At 41.9% G+C, this 18,622-nt stretch overlaps 1 long non-coding RNA gene across 1 annotated transcript; it reads right to left on the reverse strand.

The window, feature by feature from the left end:
- Positions 1-3,896: 3,896 nt before the first annotated feature.
- Positions 3,897-15,232, reverse strand: LOC133631363 (uncharacterized). Its single transcript, XR_009821452.1, has 3 exons — positions 15,108-15,232; positions 6,251-6,324; positions 3,897-4,108 (listed from the first exon to the last, which is right to left on the reverse strand). It is a non-coding gene; the product is annotated as an uncharacterized LOC133631363 (long non-coding RNA).
- Positions 15,233-18,622: the final 3,390 nt, after the last annotated feature.

Raw genomic sequence — 18,622 nt, forward strand, 5'->3', positions numbered from 1 at the left:
TTGCTGCGGGCTGGTCCGAGGAACACTGTTACGGTGTGTACAGGGGAAGAAGACGGCACAGACAGCAGGGACGTTGTTTATTTATATATATGCACAATATATATAAATAAGAAATGGACTTTGAGAACTAATCCAAAATGTGTGTGGTGTGTGAATACGTGTAGATATTAGCTGTAGGGTGTTACCGGTAGTGTTGAGTGAGGAGTGGGGGTCCAAGAAGGAAAAGGCAGGCTGGAAGGTCCAGAGAACAGGCAGGAAGCCGGGGGCAGTCGTGTCCGTGTCCAGGCGGGAGGTCGAGATCCAAGATGGGCAGTGACGGAAGCAGATATTTACATATATCCATATTTAAGTGTTACTTCTTTATTTTCATAGTCATATTACAAAACAGCTAGTGTTCTTCCAATTGTGCTCTTTTGGTCTGCAAGTACTGTGTGTGCTAACCTTGACTTTAGGAATGTAAGAAATACAGATACTCATTTTCCTTATCTGTTCCTGTGTCTAGCTGAGGAGAAGAATGGACAAGTGTATTCTGACAACGAGGGTGGGAGGGAGAGACATATTATAGAAGACAACACTTCGGTAAATTAGATTAGACAGGTTTTAGCTGCGCTAATGAATGCTCTGTGCGGGACTGGTCTCATTGTATTTCCAAGGCTTTGGAAATAAATTACAAAATACCTATTCTGTTTCTGGTGGTCCTTCTTACTCAGCTTATGTGTCATCAAAAGAACTTGGGAGTGACCAGCAACTTAAATTCCCCGGGAGGAAGATCTGCTGGGACGCAACAGCAGCCAGAGAGCCAAAGGGGAACACGGGGAGACGAGACACACTGCTCGTAACCAGGGGACGGAGACATGCTGCTGGAAGACACGACACAGGACAGCACAATGAACACGGAAGAGGAGAAACACAGAGAGAGAGAGAGCATAGAGGTAGATACGAGTGGCTTACTGCAGGGTTTTTCAACCTTTTTTGAGCCAAGGCACATTTTTTGCGTAGAAAAAATCTGGAGGCACACCCCCAGCAGAAATCATTAAAAAACGAAACTCAGTTAACGGTAAAAAGTCATTGTCGCAATTGTTGGATATGACTTTATACCATAACCAAGCATGTATCAATATAGCTCTTGTCTCAAAGTACGTGTACTGACACCTGTCACATCACGCCCTGATTTATTTGGACTTTTTTGCTGTTTTCCTGTGTGTAGTGTTTTAGTTCTTGTCTTGCGCTCCTATTTTGGTGGCTTTTTTTTTTTTTTTTGGTATTTTCCTGTAGCAGTTTCATGTCTTCCTTTGAGCGATATTTCCCGCATCTACTTTGTTTTAGCAAACAAGAATATTTCAGTTGTTTTTATCCTTCTTTGTGAGGACGTTGTTAATTGTCATGTCATGTTCGGATGTACATTGTGGACGCTGTCTTTGCTCCACAGTAAGTCTTTGCTGTCGTCCAGCATTCTGTTTTTGTTTACTTTGTAGCCAGTTCAGTTTTAGTTTAATTCTGCGTAGCTTTCCCTAAGATTCAATTCCTTTTCTTAGGGGCACTCACCTTTTGTTTATCTTTAGTTTAAGCATTAGACACCTTTTTACCTTCACTCTGCCTCCCGCTGTTTCCGACATCTACAAAGCAATTAGCTTCCTGCTGCCACCTACTGATATGGAAGAGTATTACACGGTTACTCTGCCAAGCTCTAGACTGCACCGACACTGCTGACCCCACTATGGACTGGACTCTCACTATTATGTTAGATCGACTATGGACTGGACTTTCACAATATTATGCTAGATCCACTTGAAATCCATTGCACCGGTCGCCCTAGAGGGGGGGTCACCCACTTCTGCGGTCCTCTCCAAGGTTTCTCATTGTCATCCCACTAGGTTGACTTTTTCCTTGCCCTGATGTGGGATCTGAACCGAGGTTGTCGTTGTGGCTTCTGCAGCCCTTTGAGACACTTGTGATTTAGGGCTATATAAATAAACATTGATTGATTGATTGATTAAACAATGGCACATTATTTGCAGACTATAATTACTGGTTTGCAAAAAATATTTCTAACCCAAATAGGTGAGATTTGATAATCTCCCACGGCACACCAGACTGTTTCTCACGGCACTAGCGCGGCACAGTGGTTGAAGAACACTGGCTTACTGTACGGGAACAGGTTGTTACGTTCTGGCCCGGAACGCAGGTTTGCACTGGCTTGAAAAGGCAGGAAGCTCATCGGCGACAGGTGTGTAGATAGCTGATTGAGCCGATTGATTGCAGCTGCCTGCTGCAGCCGGGGAGAAATTATACTCGCATGAAAGATTTCTTCAGAATGCACGCTCAGGAAGACACAATTTACACACATGCAGGTGTGTGGTAGCCATTGTTGTGTTATTTTGATTTTTGTAGTCCTTCATATATTAATTTAAAGTAATGATTTATTGCTTGATAAATGCTTGGGCCTACTGCGCTACAGCATTTTGGTAGTGGTCATTGTGGTGGTGTTTGATGAATACTTGGGCCTACTGCGCTACAGCACTTTGGTGTTGGTCATTGTGGTGGGGTTTGATGAACACTTGGGCCTACTGTGCTACAGCACTTTGGTGTTGGTCATGTGGTGGTGTTTGATGAATACTTATTGTTCACCTTGGATGGACTGTTGGAAAGAAGACCTTTTTGCAAATAAAGCTATTTTTGAGAGACTTAAGTTGGAGTCCTTAACCTTAACATTTGACAACCAAACAATTACACAAGGCGACTCGGTAAAGAATCTGGGTATTATCTTCGACCCAACTCTCTCGTTTGAGTCACACATTAAGAGTGTTACAAAAACGGCCTTCTTTCATCTCCGTAATATCGCTAAAATGTGTTCCATTCTGTCCACTAGCGACGCTGAGATCATTATTTATGCGTTCGTTATGTCTCGTCTCGATTACTGTAACGTATTATTTTGGGGTCTCCCTATGTCTAGCATTAAAAGATTACAGTTGGTACAAAATGCGGCTGCTAGACTTTTGACAAGAACAAGAAAGTTTGATCATATTACGCCTATACTGTATATACCTTTATATACCTGTGTACATATATACCTATATATATATACCTATACGGTATATACCTTTTATATACCTATATATATATATATATATATATATATATATAGATATACACCTATATATACACCTATACTGTATATGCCTATATATACATATATATATGTATATATATATATATATATATATATATATATATATATATATATATATATATACACCTATACTGGCTCACCTGCACTGGCTTCCTGTGCACTTAAGATGTGACTTTAAGGTTTTACTACTTACGTATAAAATACTATGCGGTCTAGCTCCATCCTATCTTGCTGATGGTATTGTACCATATGTCCCGGCAAGAAATCTGCGTTCAAAGAACTCTGGCTTATTAGTGATTCCCAGAGCCCAAAAAAAGTCTGCGGGCTATAGAGTGTTTTCTATTCAGGCTCCAGTACTCTGGAATGCCCTCCCGGTAACAGTTAGAGATGCTACCTCAGTAGAAGCATTTAAGTCCCATCTTAAAACTCATTTGTATACTCTTGCCTTTAAATAGACCCCCCTTTTAAACCAGTTGATCTGCCGTCTCTTTTCTGCTCTCCTTCGTGGAGAGGGGCGGCACAGATTAGGTGACCACAGATTAGGTGACCACAGATGAAGTGCTAGCTGTACAAAGTCGGGACCCAGGATGGACCACTCATCTGTGCATCAGTTGGGGACGTCTCTGCGCTGCTGACTTGTCTTCACTCAAGATGATCTCCTGCTGGCCCCACTATGGACTGGACTCTCACACTATTAACTAGATCCACTCCACGTCCATTGCACCGGTCGCCCGGGGGGTCCCCTCATCTGCGGTCCCCTCCAAAGTTTCTCATTGTAGCCCATTGGGTTGAGTTTTTCCTTGCCCTGATGTTGGATCTGAGCGGAGGATGTCGTTGTGGCTTGTGCACCCCTTTGAGACACTCGTGATTTAGGGCTATATAAATAAACTTTGATTGATTGATTGTTTGATTGAGTCAGAAGTGCGTTTGAAAGTGAACCACCTGTCCTGGCTCAGCCCACGGCCTTTGCTTTAGAGCCTGGGGAAGGCAGAAAGAAGATTTTTGATGAATCTGAATATGAGAGCAAGCTGCAACTGTCTGTCCACACTGCAAAGCCACTTCAAAGATACTAATCCTTGCCACTGTGGCGGAAAATAAACTAAGCTTCTTCCAAGTGTCTTTAGTCGTTTTCCACTGTAGGGACTTTTTAGAGTTCCTATAACCTTTTTAGTCCGAGGGCCATTTTTTGTTGTGTTCCGACATACGGGAACTAGGAACTACGGCCCTCAGATCCTAGAACCCTTTTAGCTCCTACTCTGAGACAGGGTCTAAACTGAGTGCCATAGGACCTAAAATACCTAGGTGTTTGGTGATTGGTTAAACAGACGAGCTACGCCCCTTGCCGGATATGCGCTTCTCCTAGCCACAATACAGACCCGCCATTTCCAGTTGTTTACGAGATCACAACAGCAACAGGAAAATTGGACACAGCCAGGGATAAATAGACCGTAAAGGAGGTCAAAGCTCTCCTTGCCGTGTACGCTTAAAATGATCAAAATACGTAAACATTAAATGTTATTATAGATGTTACTACAATACATATATACTTACATCATGTACAGTACAGGCCAAAAGTTTGGACACACCTTCTCATTCAAAGTGTTTTCTTTATTTTCATGACTATTTACATTGTAGATTGTCACATCAAAACTATGAATGAGCACATGTGGAGTTATGTACTTAACAAAAAAAAAGGTGAAATAACTGAAAACCTGTTTTATATTGTAGTTTCTTCAAAATAGCCACCCTTTGCTCTGATTACTGCTTTGCACACTCTTGGCATTCTCTTGATGAGCTTCAAGAGGTAGTCACCTGAAATGGTTTTCACTTCACAGGTGTTGTTTTCACTTCACTTCCGAACTAACAAAGGTCTTAACTCATTCTCTTTCTATGCCACATCAATGTGGAATGCGCTCCCAACAGGTATAAAAGAAAGGGCATCTCTATCCTCCTTCAAAACCGCAATAAAAGTTCACCTCCAGGCAGTTACAACCCTAAACTAAAACCCTCCCCGGATTGTTAATAATCAAATGTAAACAATCAAATGCAGATACTTTTTCTTATGCCTTCTGATCTCTCTCTCTCTCTCTCTCTCTCTCTCTCTCTCTCTCTCTCTCTCTCTCTCTCTCTCTCTCTCTCTCTCTCTCTCTCTCTCTCTCTCTCTCTCTATGTCCACTACTTGCTGTCCATATCCTACCAAGTCAGACCTACACTGTTCCAATATCCATTTCTCTGTTCTCAATTGTTGATGACTGATGATAACAACGAAACCTAACCCCCCCCCCCCCCCCCCCAACCTAACCCCCCCCCCCCCCCCCCCCCGGATTGTAAATAATTCAATGTGATTATCTTGTGAGATGACTGTATTATGATGATAGCATATATTGATGGTATATATCTGTATCATGAATCAATTTAAGTGGACCCCGACTTAAACAAGTTGAAATATTCGGGTGTTACCCTTTAGTGGTCAATTGTACGGAATATGTACTTCACTGTGCAACCTACTAATAAAAGCCTCAATCAATCAATCAAGTTTTGATGCCTTCAGTGACAATCTACAATGTAAATAGTCATGAAAATAAAGAAAATGCATTGAAATGAGAAGGTGTGTCCAAACTTTTGTCCTGTCCTGTATATAAAACCCTAATGGAGGGCTTTGGATGTTTTTTTAGGGGCTCTATATATGGCCAGAATCGAACGTCTTTGTGTCTTTCATAATGATTGTGAACGATAGGCAAAATTCCAAATAAAAGGAGCAGTTCCCCTTTAAGGGCCAATAGTGGATGTCAGGATTGCAAGGTATTTTTCAAAGACTCAACCTGGAGTAGATAGTTTGTGTGTTTACTGTGAGGAAGCGTCCTCACAGTCAATGAAAGGGAACGACTCGCTCCAGCATAATGGCCGAGCATCTCGCAGCAGCCCGTGTAATCATGTGGAATATCATCCCAAATGTACTTCATTTGTAAAGTGCAGCACTGTAGCAAAGTGCTCAATAAGTCTACTCTGGCCCGTCTCGGTTGGATGTCTCATACCATCTCCTTTTTTCCTCACCCCTGTGACGTGAAAGCTCATTTCTGGGTAAGGCGGCGGGATTTGGTTGAGGGATGTGCTCCGTACCTTCTCGCCATTTCCCTGGTTTGCTTTTCTGAGTCTGTTAATCCCCTGGCAAACTGTGATGAGACTGCAACTCCCTGGAAGTGCAAACAGCACATCAATAATACATCCAGTCCAGCTGCATCCATCGCAAGTGCAGACACACACGCTTACACAAACATGGAGACACGTGCATCCAGCCTTCCCGGTGTGACTTGACTCGGGGCTGTCACACTCATAAAAGCCCTGCATTATTTATTCATGGAGAGCCAAAATATCGGCAAGAACTGTACGGAAAAGATGGTACACCTGAAGCGTTTTCAAAAGGATCATGCCTGACCAGACTGATTGCTTAGTCCAAAAGAAAGGTGACTCGTGTTGTTTGGACTCAGTCTCTGACAATAAGTGCATATTCAAGCTGGGTTCCTCTGGGTGCTGGAGAAATGTCAAGCGCATGCAAAGCGGTTGTGCACGGACAGGACTGAGTCTGTGTGCAGAGCATTCAGGGAGGTAGCGATAAAGCTAGCAAAACATTTGCTGTATCAACAACACTGAGACAACTTAGTGAGATGAAATCATACTAGCTGTATTGATAATAAATACAAAGCGGCATACACTATATTGCCAAAAGTATTTGGCCACCTGCCTTGACTCACGTATGAACTTGAAGTGCCATCCCATTCCTAACCCATAGGGTTCAATATGATGTCGGTCCACCTTTTGCAGCTATTACAGCTTCAACTCTTCTGGGAAGGCTGTCCACAATGTTGGGGAGTGTGTTTATAGGAATTTATCCACCATTCTTCCAAAAGCGCATTGGTGAGGTCACACACTGATGTTGGTCGAGAAGGCCTGGCTCTCAGTCTCCGTTCCAATTCATCCCAAAGGTGTTCTATCGGGTTCAGGTCAGGACTCTGTGCAGGCCAGTCAAGTCCATCCACACCAGACTCTGTCATCCATGTCTTTATGGACCTTGCTTTGTGCACTGGTGCACAGTCATGTTGGAAGAGGAAGGGGCCCGTTCCAAACTGTTCCCACAAGGTTGCGAGCATGGAATTGTCCAAAATGTTTTGGTATCCTGGAGCATTCAAAGTTCCTTTCACCTTTCATAACAAGGGGCCAAGCCCAACTGCTGAAAAACAACCCCACACCATAATTCCTCCTCCACCAAATTTCACACTTGGCACATTGCAGTCCAAAATGTACCATTCTCCTGGCAACCTCCAAACCCAGACTGGTCCATCTGATTGCCAGATGGAAAAGCATGACTCATCACTCCAGAGAAAGTGTCTCCACTGCTCTAGAGCCCAGTGGTGACGTGCTTTAAACCAGTGGTCCCCAACCTTTTTGTAACTGCGGACCGGTCAACGCTTGAAAATTTGTCCCGCAAACCGGGGGCGGGGTATGTTTTTAATTTATTTTTATTTTTTTTTGTCATAAAAAATACAATCATGTGTGCTTACGGACTGTATCCCTGCAGACCGTATTGATCTATATTGATATACAATGTAGGAACCAGAAATATTAATAACAGAAAGAAACAACCCTTTTGTGTGAATGAGTGTAAATGGGGGAGGAAGGTTTTTTGGGTTGGTGCACTAATTGTAAGTGTATTTTGTGTTTTTTATGTTGATTTAATAAATAAAAAAATAATTAATAAAAAAAAATAATAATAATATATTTTTTTTAAATTTATTTCTTGTGCGGCCCGGTACCAATCGATCCACGGACCGCTACCTGGCCTCGGCCCGGTGATTGGGGACCACTGCTTTACACCACTGAATCCCACGCTTTGCATTGGACTTGGTGATGTATGGCTTAGATGCAGCTGCCCGGCCATGGAAACTCATTCCATGAAGCTCTCTGCGTACTGTACATGGGCTAATTGGAAGGTCACATGAAGTTTGGAGCTCTTTAGCAACTGACTGTGCAGAAAGTCTTTGCACTATGCACTTCAGCATCCGCTGACCCCTCTCTGTCAGTTTACGTGGCCTACCACTTGGTGGCTGAGTTGCTGTTGTTCCCAAACTCTTCAATTTTCTTATAATAAAGCCGACAGTTGACTTTGGGATATTTAGGAGCGAGGAAATCTCACGACTGGATTTGTTGCACAGGTGGCATCCTATGACAGTTCCACGCTGGAAATAACTGAGAGCGGCCCATTCTTTCACAAATGTTTGTAGAAACAGTCTCCATGCCTAAGTGCTTGATTTTATACACCTGTGATTAGGACACCTGATTCTCATCATTTGGATGGCTGGACAAATACTTTTGGCAATATAGTGTACATTTGGCATGTTAGTTTGCTCCGTGCTAACAGATGGCTCCACACGTATTCTTATGCCTGCTTATGGCCGTGTGCAAATCTGTGACTGCTATTTCCCTGCCAGCAGGTCAGAGAAAATGAAGGAAAGACACTCGGAGAAGTGCAGTGGCAAGCATCCAGGGTAAATCATTAATTTCACTGCATACGCGTCTTTTGTCTCCCTCTGGAGGTTTGTCATCTTTGGAGGCTGTCGTCAAGGCCAAACTGGAAATGGCTTTTTTCTTTCTTTGTTTTTTTGTTTTTTGAAAACGGCGAGTCTCCATCTGTTCTGCTTCTGTGTTCAAGTCTGAAGACCGAGGTCAAATGTGAAACACAAGGACGCTACGCTAATCAAGCACCAAATCTGGGTTTGAGCAAGTTGGGCTGCTAAGGCGAATATAAATGAATAGTCTGGCATGAAAGTGAAAATCGTTTCCATCTTGCATTTAGTTTAAACACTTTCAAGCTATTAAAAGGTGAAAAAATCCAATATTCAATACGGAAGTGAAGCTACACAAAAGTCTTAAATAAAGATCTGGGGCCGTACTTATCAAGCTTCTTAGAGTGCCATTTTACACTTAAGTCTTGAGAATTTGCGAAATTTAGTCCTACTCTCAAACTTAAGAATAAAAGCTTTTTATCAACGTTCTTAAGTCTAAGAATCACTCCTACTCCCCACGATATTTAAGAGACCTTCAGAGGTGTCTTAAGTGGTTAGGAGTTGCCAGCAGGGGATGGCACTGAGGCGAGAGAGACGTGCGCGAACGTTCAGGGAACGGAACAATGTGTTTTTTTTTTGATGACGAGCAGCTGATCAAACGGTATCGTTTAGACAGAGCGGATATTATTTTTGTCACAGATTTAATACTTTTCGATTCCTTGTTGATTTCTGCATGTGTCTGCAGTGGGCTAGTATATATAGAGCCACCCACACCAGTTTCAAATTAGTTGCCTAATTAATGAATTGGAAAGAAAATGTTATGACAGTAGCGTATGTGTGTGGCCGTGAGGTGAGTGACGTCAGTGAGTGTGTGGGCGATAGAAGAGAGGGAGCGGTAGCGTGAGTGCCGGCGGGGACTAGTTTGTTTTGTATTATTTTGTAGTGTATTGTCAAAATATACACTCCCATTGTCCACTTAAATATTTCCAAGATATTTCTTTATTCTTAGACAACGGATTCCCTTCCGTGATTGGTCATTTCTATGGACACAGAAATGACATCACCTAAAATTCCGTTTACGGCACATAGTAATGTCGTAATTCAGCTCTGAGTGTGACACTTAAGATTCAGTCCTACACTTCGCTGAAAGTGTGAGTAAGACGCTTGATAACTAACTTTTAAGTGCAGCTTTCAGCGAAGAATTTATTTACTCTTAAATCAACTCTTAGCAGACTTCTTAGGAGTAATTCTAAGAAGCTTGATAAGTACGGCCCCTGGGCTCTAGAGTCTCATACAAAGCAATTTCAAGTTACAAAATCCAAAACCAGTGAAGTTGGCACGTTGTGTAAATGGTAAATAAAAACAGAATACAATGATTTGCAAATCCTTTTCAACCTATATTCAATTGAATAGACTGCAAAGACAAGATACTTCACGTTCGAACTGGTAAACTTTGTTATTTTTTGCAAATATTAGCTCATTTGGAATTTGTTGCCTGCAACATGTTTCAAAAAAGCTGGCACAAGTGGCAAAAAAGACTGAGAAAGTTGAGGAATGCTCATCAAACACTTATTTGGAACATCCCACAGGTGAACAGGCTAATTGGGAAGAGGTGGGTGTCCTGATTGGGTATAAAAGCAGCTTCCATGAAATGCTCAGTCATCAGTCATCCTTCACAAACAAGGATGGGGCGAGGGTCACTACTTTGTCAACTAATACCTGAGTAAATTGTTTAAGAACAACATTTCTCAACCAGCTATTGCAAGGCATTTAGGGATTTCACCATCTATGGTCTGTAATATCATCAAAAGGTTCAGAGAATCTGAAGAAACCACTGCACGTAAGCAGCAAGGCTAAAAAAACAACATTTAATGTCCGTGACCTTCGATCTCTCAGGCAGTACTGCATCAAAAAGCGACATCAGTGTGTGAAGGATATCACCACATGGGCTCAGGAACACTTCAGAAAACCACTGTGAGTAACTACAGTTTGTCACTACATCTGTAAGTGCAAGTTAAAACTATACTATGCAAAGACAAAGCCATTTATCAACAACACCCAGAAACGCAGCCGGCTTCGCTGGGCCTTAGCTCATCTAAGATGGACTGATGCAAAGTGGAAAAGTGTTCTGTGGTCTGACGAGTCCACATTTCAAATTGTTTTTGGAAACTGTGGACGTCGTGTCCTCCGGAACAAAGAGCAAAAGAACCATCCGGATTGTTATAGGCGCAAAGTTGAAAAGCCAGCATCTGTGATGGTATGGGGGTGTATTAGTGCCCAAGACATGGGTAACTTACACATCTGTGAAGGCGCCATTAATGCTGAAAGGTACATACAGGTTTTGGAGCAACATATGTTGCATCCCTGCTTATTTCAGCAAAACAATGCCAAACCACGTGGTACAACAGCATGGCCTCATAGTAAAAGAGTGCAGGTACTAGACTGGCCTGCCTGTAGTCCAGACCTGTCTCCCTTTGAAAATGTGTGCCGCAATATGAAGCCTAAAATACGATAACGTAGACCCCAGACTGTTGAACAACTTAAGCTGTACATCAAGCAAGAATGGGAAAAAATTCCACCTGATAAGCTTAAAAAATGTGTCTCCTCAGTTCCCAAACGTTTACTGAGTGTTGTTAAAAGGAAAGGCCATGTAACACAGTGGTAAAAATGCCCCTGTGACAACTTGTTTCAATGTGTTGCTGCCATTAAATTCTAAATTCATGATTATTTCCCAAAAAATATGTTTCTCAGTTCCAACATTATTGTCTTTACAGTCTATTCAATTTAATATAAGTTGAAAAGCATTTGCAAATCATTGTATTCTTTTTTTATTCACCATTTACACAACGTGACAACTTCACTGCTTCTGGGTTTTGTACTTCAACCCGGAGGTTTTCTTCCTGTCACCCACACTTTGTCGCTAAATCAATCAATCAAAGTTTATTTATATAGCCCTGTGGAAGGGGCGTGGTCCACGCGTTCCCTGCAGGCAGGGCGTGTGCAGGTGCTGGCCATGAAGCAGCAGACAGGTGAGTGGATATCTCAGCTGGAAAGAGTTATCTAATCACCTGTTCCTTCATTAGCAGCGTCGGAGACCATGAGCGGGGCTGACGGGGGAGTGAGAGGAGCCAGAGATGGCTGGAAAGCACGGAGAGAGCAACACACATAAAGACTGTTGAAAAGCAACAGAGACTTTGTAAAGGAAAAAGAATAAAAAGACTATTGTAACTCTGCCTCAGAGGGGTGTGTCGTGATCCTGTTGGTACAAAATAACCCCGGAAGACCTTCACAAGCCCTTAAAGGCCTACTGAAATGACATTTTCTTATTTAAACGGGGATAGCAGGTCCATTCTATGTGTCATACTTGATCATTTCGCGATATTGCCACATTTTTGCTGAAAGGATTTAGTAGAGAACATCGACGATAAAGTTCGCAACTTTTGGTCGCTGATAAAAAAAGCCTTGCCTGTACCGGAAGTAGTGTGACGTCACAGGTTGTGGAGCTCCTCACATCTGCACATTGTTTACAATCATGGCCACCAGCAGCGAGAGCGATTCGGACCGAGAAAGCGACGATTACCCCATTAATTTGAGCGAGGATGAAAGATTTGTGGATGAGGAAAGTGAGAGTGAAGGATTAGAGGGCAGTGGAAGCGATTCAGATAGGGAAGATGCTGTGAGAGGCGGGTGGGACCTGATATTCAGCTGGGAATGACTAAAACAGTAAATAAACACAAGACGAGTCATACCAAAGACTATAAAAAAAATGGGACCCATTACCTCCCTGCTTGGCACTCAGCATCAAGGGTTGGAATTGGGGGTTAAATCACCAAAATGATTCACTGCTCCCCTCACCTCCCAGGGGGTGAACAAGGGGATGGGTCAAATGCAGAAGACACATTTCACCACACCTAGTGTGTGTGTGACAATCATTGGTACTTTAACTCTTTAATTTAACATATATATACTCTATTAGCCACAACACAACCAGGCTTATATTTAATATGCTACAAATTAATCCGCATAACAAACACCTCCCCCCTCCCGTCCATATAACCCACCAATACAACTCAAACACCCGCACAACACACTCAATCCCACAGCCCAAAGTACCGTTCACCTCCGCAAAGTTCATACAGCACATATATTTCCCCAAAGTTACATACGCAACATGCACATAGCGGTGGCGCACCTACGGGCAAGCGATCAAATGTTTGGAAGCCAAAGCTGCGTACTCACGGTAGCGCGTCTGCTATCCAACTCAAAGTCCTCCTGGTTGTGTTGCTGCAGCCGGCCGCTAATACACCGATCCCACCTACAGCTTTCTTCTTTGCTGTCTTCATTGTTCATTAAAAAAATTGCAAAAATTCACCAACACAGATGTCCAGAATACTGTGGATTTTTGCGATGAAAACAGACGACTTAATAGCTGGCCACAATGCTGTCCCAAAATGTCCCCTACAATCCGTGACGTCACGCGCAAACGTCATCATACCGAGACGTTTTCAGCAGAATATTTCGCGGGAAATTTAAAATTGTACTTTATAAGTTAACCCGGCCGTATTGGCATGTGTTGCAATGTTAAGATTTCATCATTGATATATAAACTATCAGACTGTGTGGTCGGTAGTAGTGGCTTTCAGTAGGCCTTTAATCACAAGTGTCTCAAAGGGCTGCACAAATCAGATCCCAAATCAGAGCAAGAAAAAACTCACAAAAACTTTAAACAGCCAGCGCCTCATCAGTGGTCACCTAATAACCTCTCCACGCAAGAGAAGGGGCAGAGCAGAAAAGAGACGGCAGATCAACTGCTCTAAAAGGGGGTCTATTTAAAGGCTAGTGTATACAAATGAGTTTTAAGATGGGACTTCAATGTGTGTAAATACTGTGACTTTTCATGTCCACTTGGCGGCTTTTTCCGGTGTTATTGAAGACTTTTCTTGTTTCTCGGAGACTGTGAGGTGAAAGCACGCTGCAGTTACTGTCCTCGGCGAGCAGTGGCGGGTGCTGCCGTGAGCACTCGCCCCGTTCCAAAGCACTCACGAGGGCTCAGCTGCAGCTGGTGGTGCTGCTGCTGCGCCAGCAGAGCGGAGACCCCTTACCACTCAAAAAGTACAGACTGCAAATGATTTGCACAAAGCCGCTGTGTTTCCCGCCCTGGCTTACAAAAACGAAATGTCATTTTACATGTAAATGTTTCTTCACTGTTACGTTAAAATAAATCACTGCAACATCCCAATCCTTTGTTGAAGAGCCAGTCAACAGATTCGGTTCATTAATGCATTTCGCAACCGCCCAGTCTTTGATTTGATACTCTAGTATTTAACAATCTAGAACAGGGGTGCCCACACTTTTTCTGCAGGCGAGCTACTTTTCAATTGACCAGGTGGAGGGGATCTACATCATTTATATATACATCATTTAAATTGATTTATTTATGAAAGAGAGGTTTTTGTTAACAAGTTAAATGTGTTTAATGATAATACAAGCATGTTTAACATTCTTTTCTTTCATTAGGACAAGAATATAAGTTGGTGTATGACCTGATTCTGATGACTTGCATTGATTGGAATCAGACAGTAGTGATGATAATGTCCACATTTTCAAATGGAGGAGAAAAAAAAGTCCTCCTTTCTGTCCAATACCACATGAAAGTGGTTGCTTTTTGTTTGTCCAGCTTCCATACTCCTTTTTATACACTTTACAAGAAATACATTGGCGACAAACTCCGTAGCTTGCCAGCTTGTTTGCGCTAGCTTTGTGAGACTCTTATTCTGTTAGCGCAGGCAGGACGAAGCAGGGCTTTTATTGTGAAGACAGGAACTGTGCAGTCGGTCTTTAGAGTTCTGACGGCAGGTACGGCGCGAGAGTCTGTTGATATAAAAAAGGGTTTCTCACCTTCCTGTCGGTCATTTTTTCTTAATAATGATCTGGCAGCAGCCAGCGTCATCTCACAAGACCCTCGGGTGCCGTGAATGTCAAACAAGTGAAGAAAGTGACGTTTTGGTGAAGATTGATGATCGCTAAATTTTTAGGTCTATTTTTTTAATGCCTGGCTGACGATGGACTGACACACCCTCCGCCATCGATGTAATGGGCATCCTTGGTCTAGAACAGGGGTCGGCAACCCAAAATGTTGAAAGAGCCATATTGGACCAAAAATACAAAAACAAATCTGTCTGGAGCCGCAAAAAATTAAAAGCCATATTACATGTGTCATGAGCTATAAATGTAATTAAGAGGACTTAAAGGAAACTAAATGACCTCAAATATAGCTACAAATGAGGCATAATGATGCAATATGTACATATCGCTAGCCTAAATGGCATGTTAGCATCGATTAGCTTGCAGTCATGCAGTGACTAAATATGTCTGATTAGCACTCCACACAAGTCAATAACATCAACAAAACTCACCTTTGTGCACTCATGCCCAACGTTAAAAGTGTGGTGGACAAAATGAGACAGAAAAAGAGGCATAAAACACGTCCTAGAAAGTCGGAGAAATTTATACATGGAAACAAACTATACGGTGAGTTCAAGGACCGCCAAAATAAGTAGGAAAAAACGGCGCTCGCCAAATACTCGAATGAGTGAAGCATATTTAATATAAACAGTGATTTATAACAATTAGGGAGGTTTGTGTCATGTTTGTCCTCCTACAGAAACCATACTAAAACAAAAAAATACATTTTTTCCCCTCATTTTTTTCCATTCTTCATACATTTTTGAAAAATCTCCAGAGAGCCACTAGGGCGGCGCTAAAGAGCCGCATGCAGCTCTAGAGCCGCGGGTTGCCGACCCCCGGTCTAGAACATCATTTAATTTAAACAACATGTACTAAGAATCAAAAGAATGTTCATTTCATAAATGATTATGTTAAAGAAACAAACTGATTTGGGCCACATACAAAACTAAACCTGCTTGTGCACAAACATGGTTGGTGCATGTTATCTTCTTTTTATGGAAAATGTCAAATATGTGTCACGACCCGCGTGACAATTTTACTGGGTCTTCTTGTCTAGCGTTCGTGTTTTTGTTCCACTTCCTGTTTTGGTTTTTGTCTTGCGGCGACTTTGCCACTGTTCTCCACACCTCATCTGGATTGCCGCTGATCACTATTCAGAACGGTTCATTTTGATCCTCCACACATGTGAAACTTGTTTCAAATGTTTTCATCCAACTCAAATTTGATGCTGATTTTGTACCAGAACAAATTCATACTATCTTATTTTTTATCGCAAAGTACCACATTTTACATCATTGAAACATATTTTCCTGAAACATATTCAGCAGGGATTCCATCCCAATATACCTGCTGACTTGCACAGCACTAACACAACACATCATGGAGGACTTTGTGAATGTTTTGAATGTTTAAATATTTATCAGAGACTGAGCATTAAGGGGCTAGAAATCCATTTTGCGATAGCATTTCGTATGATGCACCTTGTCATTTATTAATATAATTTTTACATGCACTTATTCATGCCAAACACCACATGCACAAGACATGACCTTTACATAGGGAAAGGCCTGTCAGACTCATTGACTCATTTTCATGGTGTGCCCTTCTGCACTGCACCTGCCATCTCTACAGCCTGGGGTCTCGCCCAAAACCACTATGCGGTGCCATGACAATGTGGCCCTATTCAACATGGATCGATAGCTGCTAGCTGGTTAGAGGTCTTCCTTGCTTTGTCTTGCATTCTCTGCACTCTTATTTGCTCCTAAAAGCAATTTCAAACATATTGCTTTCAGACGTCAGGCCAATTGGGAACGACATCGCTCATCAAAAGTTAGGTGGAGACAAACATGTTTCTTTTCACAGAAGGAATTAGATTTAAGAAGGACAAGACAGAAAATCTTTACTAATACATTTTGGTTTGTTAAAGGGGAAACACAGCTGCTTTGTATGTATACCGTGTTTTCCGGACCACAGGGCGCACCGGATTATAAGGCGCACTGCCGATGAGCGGGTCTATTCAGGTCTATTTTCATACAAAAGGTGCACCGGATTATAAGGCGCATTAAAGGGGCCATACTATTATTTTTTTCTGAATGTAAAAGACTTTCTTGTGGTCTACATAACATTAGTTATTTGGTCAAAATGTTGCATAGATGATGTTTGACAGACCATCTTCAAGTCACTTTCTGACAGTCTCTTCCGGATGCGCCGTTTTGTGGGCGGTCTTATTTACGTGCCTCCACTTGGACAGCCTCTTCTCCCCGTCACCTTTGTTGTAGCGGTGTATAGGGATGATACTCGAAACCGGTTTTCCCGGTTGTTTGATAAGAAAAGAACCGAGTCCTCTGACTCGAATCCCTTTTTGAGAACCGGTTCCCGTTATCGAGACCACTATAGTAAAGGAAAAGAGTTGATTCTTTATTCGAATCCCGTCCCGACCAGAAATGCTCCGTGGGACATCACAATAAATGACGTCACGTAGCTCAGTCATTAGGCGCAGATAGCAAAAGCAGGAAAACAATGGACGGGAAAAAGCGCTCCAAGGTGTAATAAAGTTCAAAACAAAAGCTATAATCCATCGAATAACTTTACTGAGAGATTTTAGCAGGGTAAAACACATGACGAACACTTTTACGACCAACCGGAAACATAGCAACGCACCTCCTTTACGGCAGCTGTCGCAACGTTCTTGAAACAACCGCAGCACATACATATATATACAACATATCTCTCTTTTTTAACTTTTGTTTTTCTTTCCTTGTAAACAAAACAAAATCACACTGTAGATGTGTTGTCTGTCTAATTGTAAATAATGCAGACGAGGCGTGTTGGCTGAGTTCTTGACGTTTACTTTCACAGCGTGGCAACATGCAACACTTTTCGGGGCTACCGCGCATGCTCGTAACTCCCGTTGCATGCTGGGTAGTGTAGTTGTTATATTCTCTAGCTCATAACATTTTTCCCCCATAAAGAAATAATGTTAACTCAATAAAGTGTATTTCTTTTTTTAGCTTTAACTTTTCATTTATTAGCATTGTAACCACATTTGCAAACAACTTTCCTCTTCATAGAATGTTCTTTCAATAAAGAAATAAAGTGCAAAAATGTCAAAGCATCATAACAAACAGTTATGTCAAATAGCAGCAGAAGTGCACTTTTTGGAGAGCTGTATTATTTTCAGTTTTGTGCCCAAGGGACTGATTTTATTTAACACTATATTATTATTTATACTCCTATAGTGATCACAGAGACAGGTTGTTTTTGTGTTACTGTATATATTTGTTTCTCTGAAAAATCCCACTTAATATACTTTGGGTAACAACAGTCAATATTTATTTATTTTATTTTATTTTTTTAGGTGGGTAACAGTCAATATTTATTTATTTATTAGATTTTATTTTTTTATTATATAATAAAAGTGAGCTTTTGTTAAACCAAATATTGTGTGTTTTTTTCCATATACAACAACTTATCTGGACTCGATAAGAGAATCGATAAGGAATCGGTTCGATAAGAGGATTCGATAATAGGCTCGAACTCGATAATTCCTTATCAAACATCATCCCTAGCGGTGTAGCGTGCAAGGACGGGGGTGGAAGAAGTGTCAAAAGATGGAGCTAACTGTTTTAATGACATTCAGACTTTACTTCAATCAATAACGGAGCAGCATCTCCTCATCCGTGGCTCACTAGTGCAACGACAACGCCCGAAATGTGTCCCGTGAAAAAACTTCCGACCGGAACTCTCTAATAACTAAAGTTTCTTGGGTGAATAATGTAAACTCACTACACCGGTATGTTTTAGTGCTTTCATGGCGAGTTTACTGACAGATATACAGTAAGTAAGAACTTTACACTACTTTATGGATGAATGTCCCATCACAAGAAGATAGAGAAAAAGAAGAAGCTTATCGACTACGGTGTCGGCACGGACTACAACTTATTCAGATCCAAGGACGTCGTTG

This window comes from Entelurus aequoreus, linkage group LG16 (assembly GCF_033978785.1).
Source record: "Entelurus aequoreus isolate RoL-2023_Sb linkage group LG16, RoL_Eaeq_v1.1, whole genome shotgun sequence".
Taxonomy (NCBI): domain Eukaryota; kingdom Metazoa; phylum Chordata; class Actinopteri; order Syngnathiformes; family Syngnathidae; genus Entelurus; species Entelurus aequoreus.